Genomic DNA, 5,098 nt, shown 5'->3' on the forward strand with positions numbered 1-5,098 from the left:
GTCCGGGAGAACTTGGAGCTGGACACAGAAGCCAGAAGGAGTGGGCAGGAGCACTGAATGAGAGCACTCATCGTCTGCCCTGACTAGGAAATAAAAAGCAGGGGCGAGTGGACTCTAAAGGTCTCAGTGCACATGACCATGTCAACAACTACAGACATCGTGCAACATCCATCTTCTGTAACACTTCAGAAATGACAATATAGAGCAAGCTGATCTGGCATGCATTATGGAGACTTGGTTGGACAAGGCAAGAGAGTGATTCTCTCCCAAGTTTGCTCTGCAGGCTTTGCAATCCAGCAGCAACTAAGGCTTAAAGGAAAGGGAGACAAGGTCACAGTTGGCTTAGCATGAGTCCACTCCCATATTCAGATGTCTTGTTCAGCATTTTCCAGGTTTTGGGTGTCTGTTGTTGCCATCTGCTAAAGACTAACTCCATCAGGCTCTTAACTGAGATCTAGCTCCAAGGACCTTCTGGTGGTTCCCTCACTGCGAGAAGTGAATTAAAGGGAACCAGGCAGAGGGCCTTCTTGGTAGTGGTGCCCACCCTGTGGAACACCCTCCTATCAGATGTCAAGGAGATAAATAACTATACAGCCTTTAGGAAACACCTGAAGGCAACCCTTTATAGGGAAGTTTTTTAATGGTTGATGTTTTATTATATTTTTATATTTGTTGGAAGCTGCCCAGAGTGGCTGGGGAAACCCAGTCAGATGGGTGGGACATAAATAATAAAATCATCATCATCATCTACAGGAGCCATTCCATCAGGCTAAGGGAAGAGGAAAGAGGTGGGATCGCAGGCCTCTCAGACAACTCTACCAAACGGCAAAGGACTTTGGGCTTCTCTCCTTTGGAATCTTTCCATTCAAGCTTACCATTACAATAATTCTGTAGTAATTTTTTAAAAATTACATTCTTACCTTTCTTCTAAAGATCTCAAAGTGGCATGTATGTTTCTCTCCACTTTCTCTTTTATCCTCACAACAACCCTGAGGAGATGGATCTGGTCCCAGGTCACCAGTAGTGCCTGAATGTTATTTTCAGTCTTGAGATGTGTTTGTTCTTGATCTAATTCAGAAGTCCTGATTCTGGTACGTGCAGATACACGTGTCCACAGATGTGTTCTGTGGTGCCCACAGTCCAGCCCTACCCCCTATTGAAAGTGGGCTTGAAATAAGCACCCTACAGTACATCTAATAGAAAGAATAGGTAGTGCTGTATGCTGGGTAGCCATGCAGTTTCTCCAGCTTGCAGAGGAGCCCATAGGTCCCAAAAGATTGGCAACCCCTTACCTAATTGTTTTTAATTATCGGATTATTGTTCTTTATTATTTTTGTCATGCTTTTTATTTTTATATCCATTTAGCAGCTAAGAGTATCTCCACTGGAGGGGAGAAAGTGGGATATGATTAGCCAAGCGGTGTGTTGCAGCAGCTCACAGTTCATCAGAAAGCACAAACAACACTTTAAATGCACCAGTGTTGCTCTTTGAAAGTTAACCTTTGCTTCTGTGCGAGCCTGTAAGAATTCCAATGGATTGCAGCATGGCAAGTTTGCTGAGGAAGATATCCAGTTCTGGCAATGATGAGTCCTTTGGCAGGTCAAGAGGATGTATAGTAGGTCCAGACAAATGTTCTGGGGCAGAGAGAAAGGACAGACAGCTAACAGGCAAAACAAGGGCAGTCAGAGGCAGGTTTTTCAGTACCCCGGACAGAGCTGATAAGCTGTGTTGACAAGAGATCATCACCCAAAATATGCTTCCTATTGACTATACAAAGGAGCTTTATGTTGAAATATGGCAAATTGAACATACAATAGAATCAGTTTTACCTGGATCTCTCACCTGTGGAAATATAAACTGGATTTATTCTTAAAAGGCATCCTTCCTCCCTCCCCCCCCAAAAAAACCCCCACAACCCTGTAGAAGTTTGGAACTGTAAAAAAAATCACCCAGATCTATGAGATGTAGGGCTGGATAAACCTGTCAAAGTTGATTTCTCTCATATTCCCATTTTTCTCTCATATTCATATTCCCATTTTTATTTTAACAGCCCCAGACAATCTTGATAGGCCAGTGGGGTAACAGAACATGGATGCTCTCATGCTGGTGTCTATATGTAGACATAGTTGTTCAGTCATTGATCCCTGGTCAGTTACTTCTGGTCTAGAAGGAAGGGCAAGGCCACCAAAGGAGGCAGGGTTACAACAGCACTAGAAGAGCAACAGGAGCAGTAAATCCCCTCAAGAGGAAGTTTCTCTTCAATACTTCCTGTTGCTGCTGCCTCTGATCATAGTGATGCACTGCAGCAACCTTATAAATGCATGTAAAAGTCTTCCTGAACATAGTTCTACAGCACCTTTCTGGACCTCTTTGGCTTGGTTTCTCTCACTTCACGTTCCACCTCATAGTGGTTTAATTTTCACTATTTTGCATCTTTTGAGTTTCTTTAAGTGACCTACTTAAAGTCATACATGTAAAGAACATATCTACCCAGTCATCACCACGCCCATTGCCATCTCCATCTAGTGTTTGTTTATGCAGCATAAAAGTTGGAGGAGGTAGAACAATAAGCTTTTTGTGGAAAGCTTGAAGGGCCTGGAATCCTAACATTATTTCCATACCAGACCTTTGACCCTCCCGCATTCTTGCCACGCTAACCCTGTCATCCCCAGACAAGTCTACACAAATGGTGTAAACCAATGGTGCATACATTTCTTAATTATAGGTGATATTTCCACAGCCGTGCTATTTAAAGGTCTACCAGGCTATCAAGATGCCAACTGCAGTACTGTAATGAGATGGCAAGACTGGAATTCGTTTATTTTGGTTGCACCATGCAGCCCAAAATTTCTTTCAGACTTGGTAGAAGCATCAGGAGTGATGTTCAAAAGGTTTTTGAACAATAACACTGAACAGATTGCATACTTTCCCAAATTTGACAGTGGAATATTGGTTGATGTAAACAAGTAAAGTAAGGAAGGAGGTTTTGGTATGTTCACAAAACACCTCTTCTTGGGACCATGCTCTGCCAATTTTTTTTTAGATGTTAATTTGAAAAATGCATATTTTGTACAATGGAAAACACATTTTTGCAAGTGTTATAATTATCTGTTTTTGTGGTCACAACTTGCTTCCATAGTGTTCAGATTTTCAGTATACAATAGGGAATGGACTCAAATGCCTGCCAGTCCAACCTTCCAGGGGTGTAGTGTGACCTCTGAAGTCCAATTCCCGCTGCAACATCTCACTTCAAAAGTCATGGGGTCCCATAGAGCAACCTCCGTCATAGAGCAAAGAGCTTATAATCAGAAAAGGAAGTCTGAAAATCCCTAATATGTGCATGGAAATGCTGGGATAGGTACATGAACATATTGCTAGGTGGCTCTTTCTGTTGGGATTTTATGCAACCGATACTGCTAGTGTGATTAGTATAAATCACATGAGATGTCTGAGAAGAGTGTGGGAACAGAAGACTGTCTTATCTTTCTGTCTGAGTGTGTTTTTGTACTGTAATTTCACTTTTGTAGTATGCAACAGTTGTTCTGCCACAGCTTGGAGAACACAGACGTGATTATGGATTGTCTGTATAGAATGTAAATAAAATGTAGTTTAGATTTACAGATGTTTCTTTCTTCTTGCTGTAGGATGCTAGAAGACTTGTGTGCACTTTTCATAAGAAAAGTGTCGCAGAAGGGCACTCTGGAGTTGAAGGGGCATGCCATTCCTGAGACGTGCCTACCAGGATATGCTTAGAGTTCCTGGTGGGTCGACATCTCCCCAAGAGCTTTTTTCTAACACTTTCATGTAAAATGCCTAAAAACCACTTTTAAGAAACTAAGACATCTTAAGATCTGTGCTCCATTCTACTTTAGTAGCAATAGCATAGCTATCCAAGTGAAGCAGCTGTTTCAGGCAACAACTGCTTGGGGTGGTGGTGGCAAAAAGCAGCAGTCAGTTGTTGGAAGAATATAGTTGTGTGTGCTGCATGGTTTGCCCTAAGTTGCCCTACTGCCTTCAAGTGCAGTGAAAGACCCATCGCCACCAGTACTGGAAGATTCAGTTGCCAAACTGATTAGCTTTCGTACATGCCAAGTTACAGGGAACCAGACAGAGGACCTTCTCGGTGGTGGCATCCTCCCTATGGAATGCCCTCCCACCAGATGTCAAAGAGAACAACAACTACCAGGCTTTTAGAAGACATCTGAAGGCAGCCCTGTTTAGGGAATCTTTTAATGTTTGAATTATTACGGTATTTTAATATTTTGTTGGAAGCCACCCAGAGTGGCTGGGGAAGCCCAGCCAGAAGGGCGGGTATAAATATTATTATTATTATTATTATTATTATTATTATTATTATTATTAGAGGGGATGCCATCTTGTCCTTTGCCTCAGTCAGCAAAATGAGCCTTGGGACGGCCCTGAGCAGAACAAACACAGAGTATCCAGAATTCACCATTTGGGAACTGAGACAAGATATTAGTAACTTCATTTCCTTCCGGTATTTAAAAAAATATCTGGAAATGTGTATTTTCATGTCACAAGTGGGTTTGAAGGGTACTGAAGATGAGAATTACAGTCAATCAGAAATAAGCAACCCATTGTCCTTTCAAGTAATCTAAAAATGCATTAATGTGTACAGATATGGCCATGTCACCATTTTGTTTTATATAGCACTTCCATTTCTTCAGAAAGCTGCACACACTGGTGAACTAATCACTTGCAAAACAATAGGCCAGTTGTGAGAGAGAAATCTGCACAGGGCCAAACCATGTTACAATAACCACTTGTATTTTGAAGAAAGAAAAACAAAGCAGTCACAGGATCCAATGTGGGATTTACTCCTGATCAGAACTGGGCCTGTGGCAGTTTCTTGAAGAATATCACCCTGGCTGCTATGTGCTCCAGAAGGTGCGGCTTGTGGTAAGCAACTGATGACACAATTGTGCTAGTAGCAAACTGGTTTGAGCCAATTTGTATCACTTGTGTATGAAACAAAACAAAACAAAACAAAAACCTAAGCCTCACTGCAGTTGTGTAGACTGCTTGTTAAAAACATTAACATACACGCATCAATGTCAACAAAGCACCATGCTCTTGA

This window comes from Podarcis tiliguerta (assembly GCF_965153285.1).
Source record: "Podarcis tiliguerta genome assembly, chromosome: 10".
Lineage (NCBI taxonomy): Eukaryota > Metazoa > Chordata > Lepidosauria > Squamata > Lacertidae > Podarcis > Podarcis tiliguerta.